The 21499-nt window shown below is 42.2% G+C and overlaps 1 long non-coding RNA gene across 1 annotated transcript in view; it reads right to left on the bottom strand.

Moving 5' to 3' along the window:
* Positions 1–21499, bottom strand: part of LOC116524721 — a 76986-nt gene that overhangs the window by 38109 nt on the left and 17378 nt on the right. The window contains exon 2 of the long non-coding RNA XR_004257458.1: positions 12510–12679. This is a non-coding gene — a long non-coding RNA (uncharacterized LOC116524721). The remainder of the gene's footprint in view (positions 1–12509; positions 12680–21499) is intronic.

The following is a 21499-nucleotide window of genomic DNA, read 5'->3' as shown; positions in this document are numbered from 1 at the left end:
ATTTGTACCATTGCATAAGGTTGTTATGGATCAAAGGAGTTAAGAGAACTATAAAACACGTAGGATAGGGCCTGACATATGGTAAACATTCATTAAATGTGATTCATCATTACCTAGCAGAAGCTGATACTCTCCATTCCACTTAAATGAAATTTAATGACAACCGAAGCTTCCCTTGGATAAGGTGTTTAAAACTATAATTATTTCAGATATAAATTAAGAACTGTATTCATTTTGAAGGTAAATCTTTCTAAAACACACTTTAAAATGTCTTCTTTTTTTTTTTTTTTTGAGACAGAGTCTGGCTCTGTTGCTCAGGCTTGGTGCAGTGGTACGATCTTGGCTTGCTACAACCTCTGCCTCCCAGGTTCAAGCAGTTCGCCTACCTCAGCCTCCCGAGTAGCTGGGACTACAGGTGCATGCCACCACACCCAGATAATTTTTGTATGTTTTATTAGAGACGGGATTTTGCCATGTTGGCCAGGCTGGTCTGGAGCTCCTGACTCCAGATGATCCGCCCACCTCGATCTCCCAAAGTGCTGGGAGCACATGCATGAGCCACCACGCTTAGCCTAAACAGTATCTATTAATTATTACACTTAAATATTATACTTTTCCTCCTCTCCTGACTTAGGCTCAGCAAGAATGGGGGCCCCCAAAGGCAGGGGTGTCTGTCTCTGCTACCTTTCCAGTTGGCACAAGAGTGCCTGGCACAAAATGAGTGCTCAATACACTTTTGCTTAGGAAATGAAGGGAGGACATTCACAGCATTCAGCTCTAGGATGCTTTATAGAGATGGTGCTCTTGGAGGTTGATGAGGGATATTGAGCCATGCCTTTTCACAGATGGGCCCAGACAAGGGCCCTTTACTCCCTGGGTTCTAAAGTTTTCTCACCTCTGTCTTTACTTTCCAGCTACCATTATCACCGCAGTTGTCCTCCTAAATCCTGCCTTTGAAACCTGGGTCTGCTTAGAGCAAGTCACTTGGGGACTGCCATGGTGCAGGCAAACAGAAGCCAGGTCATCAGAACAGCTGCCCTGGGTGACTGCTTATTCCTTCACACACACTATGGCATCTACCGTTCACACACAAATGTATTCGCTTGGAATCAATTATGTTCCCATTTAACAGATTAAAACAAGACAAGGCTTAATGTGGTTAAGTGACTCTCATGTCATCAGTAAGCGGAAAATCTGAACACTAAAATCACAGCTGCCCTGGTGCAGGGGCTCAAGCCTGTAATCCCAGCACTTTGGGAGGCTGAGGCTGCTTGAGCTCAGGATTTCAAGACTAGACTGGGCAACATGGCGAAATCCTATCTCCACAAAAAATACAAACATTAGCTGGGCACAGTGGTGCACACCTGTAATCTCAGCTACCTGGGAGACTGAGTGGGAGGATCCCTTGAGGCCAGGAGGTCGAGGCTGCAGTGAGTTGCGATCCTGCCACTGCACTCAGGTAACAGGGGAGACCCAGTCTCAAAAAATAAAATAAATCACAGCTGGAAAGCATGTTCAAACCTGGTCACCAATTGAAGTGGCCAGGTGAGAGGACAAAAGGCTGGGCAGTGGTGGGGTGGATAGGAATCAGGAAAATGGAACATGAGGAGTACTGGGGCAGGCCGTTTGGAGATGGGCTAGAACAATTCTGCAGGCAGGGCATAGGCACCAGTAGCAGTTTCGTAAGGGAGAATCATAGGGGGATGAGTTAAAATCGCTTGAAGGGGCTGGAATGAAGAGCCTGCCTCCAGAAGCTTCCATCTCCTTTCAGATTCACCATAGTCTAGTGATCTGGCAGCCAAATATGTTAGAACTGCATGTAAACAAAGAGTAAAAGGCTAGGCAGGGCCAGGCACAGTTGCTCATACCTGTAATCCCAGCTTTTTGGGAGGCTGAGGCAGGCGGATGACCTGAGGTCGGGAGTTTGAGATCAGCCTGGCCAAGGTGGTGAAACCCCATCTTTACTAAAAATAAAAAAGTTAGCCCAGCATGGTGGCAGATGCCTATAATCCCAGCTACTCCAGAGACTGAAGCAGGAGAATCGCTTGAACCCAGGAGACGGATGTTGTGGTGAGCTGAGATCGTGCCAATGCAGTCCAGCCTGGGAGACAAAAGTGAGACTGTCAAAAAAAAAAAAAAAAAAAAAAAAAAAGATAGGCAGAGTCTATCACCACTTTCAAAGGCTCATGGAACTTCCTAGTTTAACTTTTGGTCTTCAGCTTTGTTTTGTTAGGAAAGCTCACATAAGTAGATGGTGGTTTTTATTTTTTTTTTAATGCATTATGGCAATACATAATCATCTCTTGCCCTGATGAAGGCAATTCAGCCTCTCCAGTGCCCGATGAGTCAAAATCCTGAACATATAGAGTACCAGATCAGGGGATTGTAGTGAATATATTCAGTCTGTGAAGGGCTGTCAGAGAGTGGAGGGAATGGACATGCTCTCTGTGTCTAAGAGGGCAGAGCCATAACCAGCAGAGGAAAACTACAGAAAGAAGGATTTTTTTATTTTTCTCAGTAAAGAACTTCTCAAAAATCAAGCAGTTTAAGACCAACAGGGTCGCCTTGAACAGAAGTGATCTCCCCGTCAAAGGAGGCAAGAAAGCAGAGGTCTGATGAGCACTTGGCAGGGAGGTGTAATAAGGGGGCTGGGGCTCAGGGTTGGCCCCACTGACCTCTGATCTGAGTCCCGTCCCATCCCAAAGGGTACATGGCTGCCCGCGAGTGAGGGCCCCTCCTTGCAGTGGGAACCTGTGTCTGGTGGATTTGCCAAGCATAATCCAGTCCATGAGAACTTTCTCTATCAGGGCTCTTGCTTTGGGGTAAATCACTTCATTTCTTCAAAATTAAGATATAATTCAGCCAGACATGGTGGCTTACGCCTATAATCCCAGCACTTTGGGAAGCCGAGATGGGCAGATCACCTGAGGTTTGGAGTTCGAGACCAGTTTGACCAACATAGAGAAACCCTGTCTCTACTAAAACTACAAAATTAGCCAGGAGAGGTGGTGCATGCCTATAATCCCAGCTACTCAGGAGGCTGAGGCAGGAGAGTCACTTGAACCCAGGAGACAGAGGTCGGGGTGAGCAGAGATCACGCCATTGCACTCCAGCCTGGGCAACAAGAGCGAAACTCTGGCTCAAAAAAAAAAAAAAAAAAAAAAAAAAACCACGATATAATTCACACACCAAAAAAATTCACCTTTTAAAGTATACAATTCAGTGAGGTTTAATATATTCTCAAAGCTGGGCGACCATCATGACTACCTCATCCTAGAACATTTTCATCACCCCAAAAAGAAACCCACACCTATTAGCTCTCGCTCCTTATTTTTCTTTGCCTCCAGCATCTGGAACCACTAACCTGTTTTCTGTCTCCATGCATTTGCTAACTAAGACTGTTTCATATTAATGGAATCATACAATGAGTGGCTTTTTGTGTCTGACTTCATTTACAATGGTTTTAAGGCTCGTCTACATTGTAGTATGTATCAGTACTTTATCCTTTTTCTTGGCTGAATAATATTCCAGTGTGTGGGTATACTCCATTTTCCTTATCCACTTATCTATTGATTGACATTTTATTTTGACTTGACTATTATGAATAATGCTGCTATCAACATGTGTGTACAAGTTTTTGTTTAAATATGTTTTAAATTCTCTTGGGCGTATACCTAGGAGGGGAATTGCTAAAACATAACTCTATGTTTAACTTTTTGAAGAATCATCACTATTTTCCAAGGTGGCTGCACCACACTTTAGATTCCTACCAGAAATGTATGAGGGCTCCAATTTGCCAACACTTGTTATTGTCTAAATTTTCACTATAACGATCCTATTGGGAATGAAGTGTTATCATTATGGTTTTAATTTGCATTTCCCTGATGACTAATGATGTTGACACATTTTCATATGTTTATTGGTCATTTGTAGATCTTCTTTGGAAAAATATCTATTCAAATCCTTTGCCATTTTTTTGCATTTATTTATTTATTTTATTTTTGCAGGGCTTTGGACGTTTTTTATTTGTTTGTTTGTTGGAGACAGGCTCTCATTCTGTTGCCCAGACAGGAGCCCAATGGCCCTAACATAGTTCACTGCAGCCTTGACCTCCCAGGCTCAGGATCCTCCTGCTTCAACCTCCCAAGTAGCTGGGACCACAGGAGAGCACCACCAAGCCTAGCTAATTTTTTTATTACAATTTGTAGAGATGGGGTCTCCCTATGTTGTCCAGGTTGTACTTGAACGCCTAGGTTCTACCTATCCTCCCACCCTAGCCTCCCAAAGCTAGGATTACAGGCGTGAGCCGTGACCCTGGCTTTTCATTTTTTTGATAGTGTCCTTTGAAACAAAAAGTCTTTAATTTTGATGATGTCTAATTTATCTATGTTTTCCTTTGGCTTTCTTGTGCTTTTGGAGTCGTATCTAAGAAAACACTAGTCCAAGGCCACAAGATTTACACCTATGTTTTCTTCTAAGAGTCTTGTAGTTTCATTCCTTGCCTTTGATCCATTTTGAGTTAATTTTTGTTTGTAGTGCAGGGAGAAGTCTAATATATGAAATCAACCTAAATGTTCATCAACAGATGAGTAGATAAAGAAAATGTGATATATACACACAATGAGATACTCTTCAGCCTTTGAAAAGAAGGGAATCCTGTCGTTTGTGACAACATAGATGAACCTGGAGGACATTATACTAAGTGAAATAAGCCAGGCACTGATACAAATACCACATGTTCTCATTTACATGTGGAATCTAAAAAAGTCAAACAGCTAGTCATGGTGTCTCATGCTTGTAATCCCAGCACTTTTGGGAGGATGATGTAGGAGGATTGCTTGAGCCTACGAGTTCAAGACCAGACTGGGCAACACAGGGAGACTCCATCTCTACTAATTAATTAAAGCGGTTACCAAGGACTGGGGCTCAGGGGTTGGGGAAGAGTTTGAGGAAATATTAGTCAAAGGATACAAATTTTCAGCAGACAGCAGGAATAGGTTCATAAGATCTATTGTAGAACATGGTGACTATAGTTAATAACAATGTATTCTAGAAAATTGCTGACAGGCCAGCGAGGTGTCTCATGCCTATAATCCCAGCACATTGGGAGGCTGAGACAGGCAGATCACCTGAGGTCAGGAGTTTGAGACCAGCCTGGCCAACATAATGAAACCCCCATCTCTATTAAAAATGCAAAAATTACCCAAATGTGGTGGCACACACCTGCAATCCCAGATGCTCAGGAATCTGAGGCAAGAGAATCACTAGAACCCAGGAGGTAAGGTGGAGGTTGCAGTGAGCCGAGATCGTGCCACTGCACTCCAGCCTGGGCAACACAGCGAGACTCCATCTCAAGTAAAAAAAAAAAAAAAAAAGGAAAACTGCTGACAGAGTGACAGAGTGGATTTCAAATGTTCTCACCACAAAAATGGTAACTATGTGATGTAATAAATATGTTTATTAGATTATTTAGCCATCCCACAATGTATACCTGTATCAAAATAGGATGTACAACATAAATACAATTTTATTTGTTAATTATAAGTAAATTAATTAATTTTTAAAAATCAATTGACCATAGATGTTTAAGTTTACTTCTGGATCCTCACTTCTAGTCCATTGATCTATATGTCTATTCTTGTGCCAGCACCGAAGAGTCTTGATTACTGTAGTTTTGTAATAAGTTTAAAAATTAAGAAATACGGCTTCTCCAACTTTTTCTGTTTTCAAGATTGTGTTGGCTACTTTGAGCTTCTTGCATTTCCATATGAATTTTAGGATCAGCTTGTCAATTTCTCAGAAAAAGCCAGCTGAGATTTTGAGATAAGTTGCATTGAATCTCCAGATCACTTTGGGTAGTATTGCCATCTTAACAATATTAAGTTTTCCAATCCATGAGCATGGGATATCTTTTCATTTACTTAGGTTTTCTTTAATTTCTTTCAGTGATGTTTTATAGGTTTCAGTGTACTAATTTTGCACCTTTTTTATTAAATTTATTTCTAAGTGGCTTATTCTTTGTGATGTTACCACACAGTAATATTTTCTTAATTTCAGTTTTGGATTCTTCTTTGCAAGCGTATAAAACTGCTAGTGAATTTTGTATATGGATCTTGTATCCTACAATTTTGCTGAACTAATTTATTATCTCTAAGTTTTTTAAATGAATTTAAGTTTTTTTATACAGAGACAGTCCCCAGCTTACAATGGTTCAACTTATGATTTTTTGACTTTACTATAGGTTTATAAGGAGATAACCTCATTATAGGTCAAGCAGCATCTGTATACTAGTTCATGCCTACTTGCATGCAAGAGAGCTAGTTTTACTTGTATTCCTTTCCAATGTAGATGTCTTTTATTTCTTTTTCTTGCCTAATTTGTCTGGCTAGAATCTCCAGTATAATGTTGAATAAAAGTAGCAAGAGCAGACATTCTTATCATGTTCCTGATTCTAGAAAAAAAAACTTTCAGTCTCTCACCATTACATATTACATTAGCTGTGGGTTTTTTATACATATACTTATCAGGTAGAGGAAGTTCCCTTCAATTTCTAGTTTCTTTAGTAATTATCATGAAAGGGTGTTCAATTTTGTCAAATGTTTTTTTGCATCAATTGAAATGATCACATTGTTGTTATACTTTATTCTATCAATATGGTATATTAAATAAATTGATTTTTCTATGTTGAACCAATCTTGCATTCCTGGTATAAATCTCACTTGATCATGGTGTGTAATCCTTTTGACATGTTGTTGTATACATTTTTCTAGTATTTTGTTGAGAATTTTTGCATCTATGTTTATAATGAATGTTGGTCTGTTATTTTCTTGTGATGTTTGTCTGACTTGGGTATGATGTAAGTGATGTAGCCAATATCATGATAATACTGGTTTCATAGGAAGAGAGTTGAGAAATGTTCTCATTTTGGGGAAGACTTTGGTATTAGTTCTTCTGTAAACATCTGGAGGAATTCACCAGTGAAACCATCTTTTTTTAATGGGAAGTTTGTTTTTTTAATTCAGTATCTTTTCTTGTTATACTCTGTTCAAATTTTCTAAATGTTCTTGAGTCTGTTTCTCTGTTCAAATTTTCTAAATCTTCTTGAGTCTGTTTCAGTTGTTTGTATCTTTCTAGGAATTTTTCTATTTTAGGTTATCTAATTTTTTGGCATCAGTTTTTGTTTGTAAATGATTTCTCTGGCTGCTATATAAAGAAAGAACAGATTACAGCAGGGCAAAAGTAGACATGAAGAGGCCTGTCAGGTAGTTATTGCAATGATGGTTGGAACAAGGACCAAGGAAGTATGGATTGAGAGAAGCAGACAAATTCAGGACACATTTTGGAGGTAGAATCAACAGGTTTTGAGGATGGGTTAGCTATGATAATAGGGAAAAGCAGGAAACAGAAATAATGCCTATACTTTTGTCTTGAGTAACTAAATGTTTGAGCTCTTTAGTGAAAATTGAGAAGTCTTGAGGAGAAATTGGTTTGGGACGGAGAATCAAGGATTTTCTTTATGTTTGCTAAGTTTGAGATGCCTTTTAGATTTCCAAGTGGAGCTATAAACGTGGAGACACAAATCTGAGTTCAGGGGAAAGTATGGGCCAGAGACACAAATTTAGTACTGTTCAGCAAAGAGATGGTACTTAAGGCTATGGCTCTGTACAGATTGTACAGATAGAGAAAAGAGAAAAAGGCCCAGGCCCAAGTATTGAAGTGTTTCAATACTTCAAAGCTGAGCAAAGGAGGGGCCAAGATAAAAGGCTGAAATGGACTGGTTGTGGGGTAGGAGGAAACTTGAGAAGTGTGATGTCAGAGTATACAAGAGAAAAAAGAATTTCAGGAAGACAGGAAGTAGTTGTTCATGTCACATTCTTCAGAAAGCCTGAGTGATAACAGAACAGAGAAATGTCAGTTGCATGTAAGAAAAGATAAGCCACTAGATTAGGAAAAAATGCTTTAGAATGGAATGCACAATTGTTGAATTTTAAATCTCCATCAAGTCTGTGTCTTTATGAATTGGAAAGACAAACATAAGGCATCCTCCACTAGCTCAAAGGAGAATAGAGAACATCAAAGTGACTCAAATGATGAATCCAGATATTAGTAGGAATACCTAAGAGAAAGAACAGAGCAAATGAAGAACTGATCATCAAAGAAAAAGTAGAAGAAAATGTCCCTGAACCAAATAAACACTGAAGCTTCCAGATAAAAAGGGCTTAAAGAATACGACAAAAATTAAATAAATGACATGTACTTTTTGATATAATCTACTGAAATTTTTTCAGTTAGTCTGTCACTGTAGATTTATTAAGCTTCAGCTATGTGTTACACATAAATAGAAGAATATGTCTATAGGCTAATCAGAGCAGGATAAAAATGAGTTATGTTTAAATGAAAAAAATCAGATTGCCAGAGTTCTCTGAAAAAATGAAGTCAGGAAGAAAATGAGGTAACATCAAGAGTTTGAAGGGAAAATATTGTAAACTAAAAATCTATATCCAACCATGTTGTTATGTATGTACAAATGCAATGCTCAAGTAACTTTGGAGTATAGATAAAGCCACCCTCTAAGAACAATTATTAGGTTTAAATACTTTCTGCTTTTAAATAAGAAAAAGAAAAACATTTTTAAAAACTGAACATTCAACTCAGAAAGATAGTTGGGAAATTAATTCAATCAATCCAATTAGCAGATGGTAAAGGTAAATATTAAGGAATTATTTCATTGAGTTGATCTTCAATCTCTGATATCCTTTCTTCTGCTTGATCAATTCCTCTATTAAAACTTGCGTATGCTTTGCAAAGTTCTCGTGCTGTGTTTTTCAGCTCCATCAAGTCGTTTACGTTCTTCTCTAAGCTGGTTATTCTAGTTAGCATTTCATCTAACCTTTTTTCAAGGTTCTTAGTTTCTTTGCATTGGGTTAGAACATGTTCCTTTAGCTCAGAGAAGTTTGTGATTACCCACCTTCTAAAGCCTGCTTCTGTCAATTCGTCAAACTCAACCTCCATCCAGTTTTGCTCCCTTGCTGGTGAGGAATTGTGATCCCTTGGAGGAGGAGAGGTATTCTGGGTTTTGGTGTTTTCATCCTTTTTGCACTGGTTTCTTCCCACCTTCATGGATTTCTCTACCTCTGGTCTTTGAAGTTGGTGACTTTCAGATGGGGTATCTGAGTGGGCATCCTTCTTGTTGATGTTGAGGTTATTTCTTTCTGTTTTTTAGTTTTCCTTCTAACAGTCAGGCCCCTCTGCTGCAGGACTGCTGGAAGTCCACTCCAGGCTCTGCTTGCCTGAGAATCGCCCGTGGGGGGGTCAGAATAGCAAGGATTGCTGCCTGTTCCTTCCTCTGGTAGCTTCATCACAGAAGGGTATCTGCCAGATGTCAGCCAGACCTCTCCTGCATGAGGTGACTCTTTGGATATACAGGGGTTAGGGAACTGCTTGAGGAGCCAGTCTGACCCTTGTCAGAGCTTGAGTGCTCCCTTCAGAGCTGCTGGGCAGGAACGTTTAAGTCTGCTGTAGCAGAACTTACAACCACTCCTTTTCCCAGGTGCTCTGTCCTGGGAAGGTGTGGCTTTATTTATAAGTCCCTGACAGGCTGCTGCCTTTTTTCAGAGAGGCTCTGTCCAGCAAGGAGGGAGTCTAGTCGCAGTCTGCCTGCAGAGGTGTTGTTGAGCTGCTGTGGGCTCCCTGCAGCTGCTGTGTATACTTCTTTGTGCTTTTGTTTACACAAGCAAAATTAGAGCTGCCTCAGTAATGGCAGACGCCCCTCCCCCCGCAGAGCTCGACTGTCCAGGGTTGAGTTCAAACTGCTGTGCTGGTTGCGAAAATCCCAAGCCAGTGGGATTGTTTGCTGGTCTCTGTGGGGGTGGGACCCACGGAGCCAGGTCACCTGGCTCCCCACCTTCAGCCCCCTTCCTTTCAGGTGTATGGGCAACTCTGTCTCGCAGGCATTCCTGGTGCCAGTCAAAACAGCTGCTCGGATCTGTGCTGGGAACTCACAGCACAGCTGAATCCGCTGCCCAGATTTCCCTGGAAACCTGCAGCACCTGTCAGCATGCGGGGAAAATATTGTAAATATCTCCTGGTCTGTGGGCTGCAAAGACTGCAGGAGAAGCACAGCATCAGAACCAGAGCTCTGGAGCGGCCAGACATCCCCGATGGCCTCCGCTGGATAGGAGGGAGTACCCTCTGGCCCGTTGCACTTCCTGGGTGAGGCACCGTCCCACCCTGCCTCGGTTTGCCCTCCTTGGGCTACACCCACTGTCCAACCTGTCCCATTGAGATGAACCTGGTACCTCAGTTGGAAATGCAGAGATCACTTGCCTTCCGTGTTGCTCCCATGGGGAACTGCGCTCCAGAGCTGTTCCTATTTGGCCATCTTGGCAGAAGTCCCTCGATATTAAGGAATTAAATACCCACACAAACACGTGCATACATAGAAAGTAGAATTAGTAAATACCTCCAAGAGCAAATTCCTTGAAAAGACCAGCAATAGAGGAAAGTAACAATTATCTCTAACCAAGAAAAATAGGGAGAAATACAAACAGTGATGGAAATGAGAAAGGTGATATGATCAGAGATTCTAAGGAAATGCTAAAATTTGAATTAAAATAAATAATCCTCTAAAAAATATAAATTGCCAAATCATTCTGAAGGAGATATAGAAAAGATAGACAAAAATAGAAAGGTCTAGAAAAGTTATTTTTAAAATAAGTCCTGAAATAGGCACCAGGTCCATATAGTTTTACAGGTGAATTATATTAAGCCTCATGTAATAGATAACTCCTGTGCTATTTAGGTGGTTCCACGGCATAAAAGTTGAAATGCTCCTTAATTCATTTTACAAATCTAGCATGTCATTCACATCAAACTGTCAAGACCAGTTCGGTCATAGAGACCCCAACCCAGGCAAGCACTGAAGGAATTAAGATAGAGTGCAAAAGGAGGATCAGAGTGGGACCATCAGGGGACTGACAGCATTTCCCAGATGAAAGCCCAGAGCAGACTCTGACCCACATATTTATTCTTAGTGAACAATTGATTATTTTTAATAAGAAGGTGCTCAGTGTTTCTTCATAGAATAAAGATAGACTAAACGGGCAGATAATGCCTGTTCACTACTAAAATAGAAATAAGCTAGAAAGCACTCTTTGAGTCAGCAATGGGGACAAGGTCAAATATCCTGTGTTTTGGGAGCTGGTTTAACTTGTGCATAACCAGCACATATTGCCTACTATTCTAGCAGATTCCTCCCTGGGGATGGCTCAGTGTTCCTTGCCATCGCCTCTCAGCAAACAACATACACTCCATCACACACATGTCAAGACCGTTTCCCAGCATCAAACCTTATGGTTTTTTATTCACAAAGATATATCAAGCACATTAAAAGCTGAATATTAATATCACATAAATATATTTGCAAAAATAACAAGTCAAATACTGCAAATCAAATCAATAAATTATATATGCATATATAATTCATTAAATATTGCATATATTAAGTATATGCAATATAGTAAAAATATACATCATGATGATTACAAGTCTGATTCAATATTAGAAAATCTGTTATTATAATTTATTGTTTTAAAAGACTAAGAAAAATATGATCATCTTGATAAAAACCCAAAAGGAATTTAATAAAAATCCTGAAGATAAGGGATATGTAATTATATCAACACCCATTTAGAAGAAAAATCTAAGCACATATCTTAGAAAATCAGAAGAGGAGAATGGAGGATACTCATCACTTCAGTGTCTAATGTTGTCTCGAAGGGCCTAGCTAATGCAATCAACAAAAAATAAGAAAAAAACCTATGAATTTAACTCAAAATTATTAATTAAACAAACTTTGATATAATCGTACAATGGAAAAGTGTCACACATATCAGAGAAAATGTAATGTCATGGAAAAATACAATGTATATAAAAGAGATAGTGACAAATGATACAGATTACAGATATAGGCAACGTATTGAGGTATATACAACAAAATTTCAAGTGGAGAATGTTCTGTTGATGGAGATAGTGGGCAATGGGTTGGCTTGTTCAGTTGGCCTCTCATTCGCTATTCACTGGAGTTTCAAGGGATTTCAAATAAGTAGGAAGGGGTTTGGCCAGGAAGAGAAAAATCTGACCTAATTCTTATTCTTAGGATCAAAAAGATACTATAGTCCCCTGGTTAGTGAGGAACCCTCAAGACTTCACCAAGTTGATGGAAAACAAAAGGTTTCCCTCAGGAGACTAATCCCTTAAAATAATAAGCCCTTTATAATTGTATAGTCATTTGGGAGGACCAAGTAAAATGGGAAATGGAAATAGCACTGCATTAGGTTCCAGGCTAGCCTCACCACCAGCTCCTATATGTGACCTCAGGAAAGTCTCCTTTTCTTTCTGGGCCTCCATTTCCTCATCAGTACAATGAAGGTGCTCATTGTAGAGTACACCTCTTCTACAAACCTACCTAACCTAAGTTCTAAGATCTCACAGGTAAAACAAAAACTCACCTCCATCCCCTGGGATGGCTCGGGCGATGCTCTGGCTGCACTTTAGTCCTCTGGTGTTAGATGGTGCTCTGCTTTCCCCATAGAGGGCTGAGTCCCCAGGAGCTCAACATCCATGCCTGTCCCTTGCATCTGCTGTGCTGCTGGACTCTCTCGGATCTTCTTCGGCCCTGCTTCAGGGTTGACAGCAAAGTTATGCTCACAGGCTCCTGCACTCTCCCAACATGTTGAAACTCAAGCCTATTTGGCAAGAAATTTGGCACCACTGGTGCCAGGGATGGCAGTCTGCCCACAGCCCCACTGCATGCCAGGCTTGGCCTGCAGGTTGGAGCTTGCTTTCCTTCTACCCAGGGCTTGAGTCACACTGGGCAGGGACTACAGGGTCTCCTGGCTTTCCATGTGGCCTGGGAGAGTTTCTGGAAAGCCTATGCCAGCTACTTTGGGCTGTCCTTCTCGAAGAACAAGTGGTGGCCAGTGATAAAGTAGTTCCTTGCCACCGGCAGGAAGCCCTGTTACACCCCAAAAGGGAAAACCTCTGAGTTTTCATGGATTAGGAAAGTTCTGCCTCTTCAGACATTACCTGAGGACAGGTTAGGCTTGAACTCTTAAGGAACGTGGTGGAGGAAATCTTTCTATAGGTCTACAAGAAATGGAGGAGATGTTTCTGCCCAGGCTTCAGGGTCAAGCAGACGAGCCTGGTCCAAATACTTAGTTCAGTTACCTCCTAACCTCTTTTGTGAATTGGTTTTTTTTCTTATACACTGTGTTATTTCCTTGGTTTATTTCTTACATGCTACATTTTTCCTTTGCAGTGCTATAAAGGAATGCCTCAGGCTGGGTAATTTGTAAAGAAAAGAGATTTATTTGCCTCATGGTTCTGCAGGCTATATGAGCATGGCACCAGCATCTGCTCAGCTTCTGGGGAGGCCTCAGGAAGCTTACAGTCATGGAGGAAGGTGATGGAGGAGCAGACCAGTCACATGGAGAGAGCAAAAGCAACAGAGGGAGAGCACCATGCTATTTTAAACAACCAGATCTCACATGAATGAATAGAGCAAGCATCTACGCATTCTCAAGAGGACAGCACCAAGCCATTCTTGAGGGATCCACCCCCAGGACCCAAACACCCCCCACTAGGCCCCAGTTCTAACACTGGGGTTCACATTTTAACATGAGATTTGGAGGAGACACACATCCAAACCATGTCACATGCTTAGTATAGTGTCTGGTAAACATACAGTATAGAAACGGCTTAATAAATGTGAGTTGACTCTTACTCCTCCCTGAATCTTAACCGATTTATATGCCCTGACACACACACACATATACACACACACACACACACACACACACACGCGCACACACACACACTCTCCTTTCCCAACCAGGGCCCTGGAAGCTCAGATTAGGGGAGAATTAGAAAGTAGATAGAGGGGCTGGACACGCTGGCTCACACCTGTAATCCCAGCACTGTGGGAGGCCGAGGTGGGTGGATCACTAGGGGTCAGGAGTTCAAGACCAGCCTGGCAAATACGGTAAAACTCCATCTCTACCAAAAATACAAAAATTAGCTGGGTGTGCTGGTACATGCCTGTAATCCCAGCTACTCAGGAGGCTGAGGCAGAAGAATTGCTTGAACCCAGGAAGCAGAGGTTGCAATGAGCCAAGATCACACCATTGCACCCCAGCCTGGGCAATAGAGCGAGACTCTGTCTAAAAAAAAAAAAGGAGTAGATAAAGGGACCAATCCACTCCCCACCATTCTCCACTTTCCATATGTGACTCCTCCCCCCACTCCCCATCACACTGCCAAGAGATGGCCCAGAGTCCCTCTCCCTACAACTCCCCAGAACATCACAATTATATCCAACAGTTACTGAGCAGTTCTCCTTTGCCGGGAGCTGTGCTGAATGCCTTTTGTGTAGGATTCTCCAGTCTGGGAGCCAGGCCAGGCCACCCTCAGTTGTCCCAGCCAGGCCCGAGTTTTCAAGACAAAAACTTCTCGGACTCCTGCAGCCCCTAAAATCTCCAAGCAGCTGGGCACAGTGGCTCATACCTGTAATCTCAGCACTTTGGGAGGCCAAGGCAGGCAGATCGCCTGAGGTCAGGAGTTCAAGACCAGCCTGGACAACATGGTAAAACCCTGTCTTTACTAAAAATACAAAAATTAGCTGGGTGGGTGTGGTAGTATGCACCTGTAATCCAGCCTCTTCGGAGGCTGATGCAGGAGGATCACTTGAACTCAGGAGGTGGAGGTTGCAGTGAGCCTAGATTGCACCACTGTACTCCAGCCTGGGTGATACGGTGAGACTCTGTCTCAAAAAACAAACAAGCAAACAAACAAAAATCCCCAAGCATGACTTCCTGAGGCTGGAAATTACCAAGAGCAAGCCTTCGAAACCTAGTGCTGTCCCATATGCCACCTTTCTTAGTCTTAGGATTATCATTTCAATTTTTTTTCTGAACTGATATAGCAATGTTCCTTGGAAAAAAAAAAAAAAACATTGAAAATGAAATTTACCCAAGTCATTCTATCAACTTTGCCTTTCAGTTGGGTTTTACCAAGTTTGACAAATTGGAGTTATACTAACAGCTTTCTAGTCCTTTCACAAATATATAGATCGGCAACCCTGAAACTTGAAAGGAAAGGAAATTACCCATTTAAATAGACTGGGTCTGCCCAGCAGCTCCCTTTCCCCTTCCTTTCTCTCCCTATATATATTAACAGAATTTCTTAAGACGTCTCCTAGCAGCGTTTCCACTGTAATTAATTGCTTTTCACTCAAAGTGACACATCTAAGAAATGAACTAGCACAAAGAAAGATATATTTAAGAAATTGAGAGCTCAGTTAACTTTGCTACAGATTGCTGTGAAAAGAAGTAGCTCCTCTTTAGAAAAAGAGGGACTTGAAGATTAAAGAAGTTTGCCTCACTTAGAAAAACACTACAAGAAACAGGGCAAAATGTTATCAGTGCTTGCCTGTGGGTGATGGAATGGTAGATACATACTTCTTTGCTTCTAATGCTTTTGTGAGCTTTCTAAATGTTCAAAAGTAAGCACGAGTTATTCTTATAAAGAAAAATATCATAGCTGAGTGATAGCTGCTAAAATTAAGACCCCAATCTCACAAGTCATTTTCCATCTCTCACTTCCCACCTTTTCCTGGTGGAAACATCAGGGCAAAGGAGGGGGAAGGTTGTATCATTGAGAAGGCTTTGCCCTTGAGTGAGCAGATGAGAACTCAAGAGAGTGCACAATTTGCCCACAGTCATGAAGTCATTGGCAAAGTTATGATTGCTTTTTGTGGCTCTAGGTTATTAGGTTATCTGCCCATAGTATGGGGTGATACTTTCCCCATTGCTCAGTTCTAATAAATAATTAATAATTGCTCTAAGGTCTAGCTCAGTGGCTCATGCCTGTAATCCCAGCACTTTGGGAGGCCAAGGTGGGCGGATCACGAGGTCAGGAGTTTGAAACCAGCCTGGCCAATATGGTGAAACCCTATCTCTACTAAAAGTACAAAAATTATCCAGGCATGTTGGCATGTGCCTGCAGTCCCAGCTACTCAGGAGGCTGAGGCAGGAGAATCACTTGAACCCGGGTGGCAGAGGATGCAGTAAGCCAAGATTGCACCACTGCACCCCAGCTTGGACGACAGAGCAAGACTCCACCTCAAAAAAAAATTGCTCTAAGCCAGTCCAGAAACACAGGCACGCCCTTTAGAATAGATACTCCCAAGAAAACAGAAAATAACAAGTGTTGGTGAGAATGTGAAGAAATTAGAAGCCTTGTGCTCTGTTGGAGGGAACATATGATTGTATTCAACTGCTATGGAAAATGGTATGGTAGCTCCTTAAAAAATTAAAAATAAAACTAACATATGCTCCAGCAATTTCTCTTCAGGGAATATTTCCAAAAGAATAGAAAGCAAGGGTCCATGTTTATTGCAGCATTATTCATGATAGCCAAGAGATGGGAACAACTTGACACTGACAACTCTATCCATTGACAGAGGAACGATAAAGACAATGCGGTCTATCCATATGATGGAATATCATTCACCCTTAAAGAGGAATGAAATTCTGATACATGTGACACATAGATGAACCTTGAGTACATGACACTAGGAAATAAACCAGTCACAAAAATACATATGCTGCATGATTCCACTTATATGAAGTATCTAAAGTCATCAAATTCATAGAAACAGAAAGTACACTGGTAGTTAGCAGGGGCTGGAGGGAGGAGGTGAGAGTAGTTATTGTTTAATGGGTATAGATTTCTGTATCACAAGATGAAAGTCTTCTGGAGTGATGCTTCACAACAATGTGAATATATTTAACACAACTGAACTGTACACATAAAAATGGTAAAACAGCTGGCTGTAGTGTCTCATGCCTATAATCCCAGCACTTTGGGAGGTCAAGGCAGGTGGATTGCTTTAGTCCAGGTGTTTGAGACCAGCCTTGCCAACTTGGCAAAACCCTGACTCTACCAAAAAGATTAAAAAAAAAATTAGCTGGGCGTGGTGGTACAGCTACTCAGGAGGCTGAGGTGAGAAGATTGCTTGAGTCTGGAAGGCAGAGGTCACAATGAGCTGAGGTCGTTCCACTGCTTTCCAGCCTGAGTGACAGAGTAAGACCCCTTCTCAAAAAAAAAAAAAAAAAAAAAAAGGCAAGATGGTAAATTTTATGTTATGTGGGGGGTTTTAAGCCACAATTTTATAAATAAAAAGCATAGGTTAGGCCAGGCATGGTGGCTCATGCCTGTAATCTCAGCACTTTGGGATGCCAAGGCGGGCGGATCACCTGAGGAGGTCAGGAGTTCGAGACCAGCCTGGCCAACATAGTGAAACCTCATCTCTACTAAAAATACAAAAATCAGATGGGTGTGGTGGCAAGTGTCTGTAATCCCAGCTACTCAGGAGGCTGAGACAGGAGAATCACTTGAACCTGGGAGGCAGAGGTTGCAGTGAGCCAAGATCATGCCATTGCACTCCAGCCTGGACAAGAGCAAAAGTCCGTATCAAAATAAAGAATAGGTTGAAGACATGAGCAGGCCACTGTCTTATGTCCATGGGCTTAAGTGCATTTCTATAATAACCCTGGCAGTGATCTGATCAGCAGGCAGCCTGTGGTCACCCTCCATAGATCCCATTGGTTCCTTCATGTCACACCCACATCGGGAGCCAGACAAAGGTCCACTAGACATGGAGTGACCAGAGCCCAAGAACAGGGAGGTCCCTGAAACCAAGCTGACTTCCTGTGGATGCCCTTTAACTCCTAAGTGAGCAGCCCCAGGGGAAGACAGCGTTGGCCTCGGAGCTCAGCAGGCCTGAGACTTTTAAGAGAGGAGGGGTTGGAGTCCAATCCAGGAAGAGGAGGGCTAAGGGGCAGAAAGCTAGAAAGAGAGTTACAGTCAGGCCCCTGCAGTGTCATACATCAGTGGGGCCCAAGGATTGATTTCCAAAGCAGAAAGAGGAATCAGAGATCAGCCCTTCCTACTGCTGGGCTGCCTTTCCTGTTCAGGTCACTCAGCTTGACTTCTTGGTGTCACTCTGATTCCTCCAGCCTCTGATGTCCTATTACTTACCTTGGCTCCAACCTCTCGTGTCTCCCTGATCTTTCTATTTTTTGCCACCTCTGCTCATGAATTTTTTCATTTATTCTTCCACTCTTTCTTCTGTTCATTCATTGAATTTATTATAAAGGTTAAGAGCACAGACTCTGCAGCCACGCTGCCTGGGTTCAAGCCCCAGCTCTGCCCTTGACCTTGGGAAAGTTACTTCTTTGTGCCTCCATTTCTCCATCCCTAAAATGGAAATTAAGATTACCTCAAAGTGTTACTAGGACATTAAAGGACTTAAATCCATGCCTGGCATATAGTCAGCACTCAAAGCATGTTAGGTTTGATCATTCATTCATTCATTCATTGAATCAGCAAACATTCACAAAGTATGTACATCAGAAACAGGTGAAACTATATTGGGGGAACGAAGAAAAAGAATTTAGATACAGGCCTTGCCTTGATTTGCCTCCAGACTAGTGGGGGAAACAGACTTATATGCAACTAAATGTAAACCAAAATAGGAAAATACGCAAAGCACCGTATGCAAGACGGCAGAAAGAAAGGAAGAAAATATTTGTTGGGGGAAATGTCTCCTCAAAAATGTAGCCTGTAAGCTGGACCTATAAGTCAGTGTAAGATTCAAGAAACTGTAAGATTTAAGAGGCTGAAGGGAGCCTCCTCCTGATGGAAGCTGAGCCTAGAAATATGTGCACACTTGGGAAATGAAGAGAAGCGCTATGCCCCTGGGTTAGGGTTGCCAGAGAAAATACAGGATTCCCAGTTAAGTTTGAATTTCAAATAAACAAACACGTTTTCAGTACAAATATGTCCCAAATATACAAAAAAATCATTGCTTACCTAAAACTCAAATACAATATAACTGGGCATCCTACACTTTAATTTGCTAACTCTGGCAGCCTTACCCTGGGGTGAGAATAAACCTGCTTTCAAACCTGTGACCTAGGTCACAGTTCTGGGTTCCCCACTCACCCAATTTCTAGTTTGCTACTTTCATGAGTCTTTTGGCATTCTTGACCCTGGGTTTCACAGGGACCTTTATAAACTGTCAGCAAATCATTTGGTGTCACCTTGTTATTAACGGTCACTGTCCCCAACCCCCAGGCAGAGATGAATGGAAACATCTCACATTTGTTCACCCTGCTGAAGGTCACTGTGTCTTCCGTTATTATGTTGGTGTCTTGATTTTTCTGAGATCATATCTCTTTTTCTTCCCTTTGAGATTCGTTAACATCACGAGGGGAAGGAATTCATTCCCTTCATGGCTGTCGGGAAGAGGGACGGGCATTGGAAGGAATCCAGCAGAACGACGTGTCTGAAGCCTGCAGCACTGGCTGTGAGGTGCACTGAAAGGACCAGGTCTTCAGGGTGGGCCCGGAGCTGCTACAGGCTGATGGCATTTTGTGCCAGCTCTTGGGGCATGCCTAGATTCCACCCAAGCTGGTCTTTCCAGAGGTTATCAGCAGTGAGAGAAGCAGCTGCTAAACCTTCACCTACAGAAGAGTAGCCCGGGCAATCTGCAACCAAGTCAGAGGCTGAGGACATAAAAGGCAGTCCTCAGGACCCTCCCCTCATCCATAAAACATGCCAGGCAAAGTCATTTCACGCCCCAGCATCCACCCGCTGTTCCAGAAAGGTACACCTATTCATCTTCCTCAAAAATGTTTATGGAGAGGAATTATCAGCAAGAGAAAACAAATCCTCGGGTGAGATAGTGCCCTTTGTGGGCTATTTCAGTGGAACCCTGACAATGGGGATGATGTCTGGCTTGACTGTGGTATGCCTGAGAGCACCAGGGAGAGACAGCCTTTAGAAAAATCCCTGGGGCTGGGGGATTCTGCCACTTGGTACCTGCCTGTGTGATGGCTTAGCAGAAAGATAGGTGTCGAAATGAAGTTTCTGAGATTAAAGGAAAGTGGAAGGGGGTGTTCTTTTCTTGTTGATACACTCAAAGCTTAAGCAGGCTCTCAGGCCAGAAGACATGAGACAAAAACTAATAATGAAAAGAAATGACCCCCCACCTCGACTCAGCTGCCTCAAGCAGGACGATTTTTCCCATCAGGTGCCACACATACAGAACAGAGAATTTACGAGTTTCTCAAGGGCCTCGAAAAAAGTTTCATGCACTGCCAAAATTCTCATTGACTCCAAGATACAAAATGAAAATTCCACAGCCAAAATGTAATGAAATGTTCTGAAATTCTGTGTTACATCAACTCTACACATCCTTAATACTTAGTATCTATAATTTTTTATATTTTAAAACAATTAGCAGATTATTTCACTTCAAGGAAGTCCTATGTACAATGATTTCCAAGAAATCATAGCCATTGAAAATAAAATTAGCAAAATAATCCTCAAAGCAAAATTATTAAAATGCCCCCAAAACTATTTTAGAGAAAATGAATTGCATTTCTCCCAGTGGGATGTGGGGGCATTTTGGTGTGTGCTACATCATGGGTCAGTGCGTCTAGAAATTAGACTGCTCAGCTTCTACAAAGGTCTTTGAACAACCCTGGTCCTGTGGGGTCAGGGCCTCATCAAAAGTTGTAAAGAAAGCAGGTATACACAGACAGAAGTGAGAAAGACATGGCCTTTTGCAGCCAACTAATTGTTTTGTTCATGTAACTCAGAGACCATTGAAACTGAAAGGAACCCTGGTCATCATGGTGCCCTGTGCAAAGATGGGCTGGTCTCTCAGTCTCAAGACATCGAACTTATTTGGTAAAATGAGACACCTGAGGCTCAGAGAGGGAGAGGTCACACCTAAAGTCACATAGTACAAGCTTTCTTTAGGGGTCATAGACGTGGGACTGAGGAACTACAAGGTTAGAGGTCAGATTCCAGACCCCTCCCAGACTCAGCCATTGCCACTGTATCTGGGCTTCCTGCTTCCTTCTCCAGGACACTGGTTCATGCCCCACTTTTGGCAGAATATCTGGGCCTCTGGACATTCACTCACTTATTTAATTTTGGAGAGTCTAGCTCATATTCTTAGATGTTTATCGATGTTTGCCATCCATTTGTTCATCCTTGGGCTTTCCTAACCTTGGTCCAGGCACGCTGCTTCCTAGGCCTTCTGGTTGGAGGCCCACCTTATCCTGTGCAAATCACCTAGGCCAAGATGTCCTTTCCAGCCCAGGCTCAACCAGCAGACCAGCCAGCTGGCTGATGCCACGGCCACAGCAACATTTTGGCACCTTGACCATGCCCTCGGACGCCCCCTTGTGGCCACTGGGAGAGGTGCACCGCCTGGGACTCGGTCCACCCCATGTGTGCCAAGTACATTTGAGCCAGCTTGATTATTCTTTCTGTAAAGGCTTCCTTATTCCTGGATGACTGTTACTTGGGCAGCATTACTCTCCTCCACTCCTGCTCTTCCATTTAATTGCCCATGGCAGCCTCA

Source organism: Sapajus apella, unplaced genomic scaffold (genome assembly GCF_009761245.1).
Source record: "Sapajus apella isolate SASKATOON/1434 unplaced genomic scaffold, GSC_monkey_1.0 scaffold46, whole genome shotgun sequence".
NCBI classification, from domain to species: Eukaryota; Metazoa; Chordata; class Mammalia; order Primates; family Cebidae; genus Sapajus; species Sapajus apella.
The sequence above is the reverse complement of the archived record's forward strand: the minus strand, read 5'-3'. Positions and strand labels throughout refer to the sequence as shown.